The sequence below is a fragment of the Arachis ipaensis genome, chromosome B02 (genome assembly GCF_000816755.2).
Source record: "Arachis ipaensis cultivar K30076 chromosome B02, Araip1.1, whole genome shotgun sequence".
Classification (NCBI taxonomy): Eukaryota; Viridiplantae; Streptophyta; class Magnoliopsida; order Fabales; family Fabaceae; genus Arachis; species Arachis ipaensis.
Window position 1 is genome coordinate 104,102,542 of NC_029786.2, and position 603 is coordinate 104,103,144.

Below are 603 nucleotides of genomic sequence, written 5' to 3' on the forward strand. Positions count from 1 at the left end.
CATGTCATATTATCATGATAATTAAATTTACTAAATTTTTGTAAAATTCGAACTACTTAAAAATAAAATATTATGATGATACATCAAATTAATCTTAAATTTTATGAAAATTTCTTAAACGAATTTATTTAGTAAAATGTTAAAATTTAACGATTAAATAAAATTCATTACACATAACAAATTATTCAATAAAATTAAGTTCCCTACTTATAATATTGAAACAAAAGTTTAAGTAGATCAACAATTTTAGTTCATGAAGACCAAGATGCAGAGAAAGAATCTTCCTAATAGTAGAAAGGACTCTTTCCTTCAGAATAAATCTCCAATAATTTATATCTCGATCATGTTAATTTTTATAGAATCAAAATCTAAGCACAAAATATGCTCTAAACTTATAATTCAAATTCAATAAATTTTTAGGAGACCTCTTAAATATTTACTTTCTGTGTGAATTCTTATTTATCAATCTCTTTAATTCTTATTCTTAATATTAATGATTAAATAAGTCAAATTATAGTTTGTAGATCTTTACCATTTTAAGATGCATATTTAGCATTTACCACTTAACCAATTTGGTTTGAGAATATTTCAATGCCAAAATAG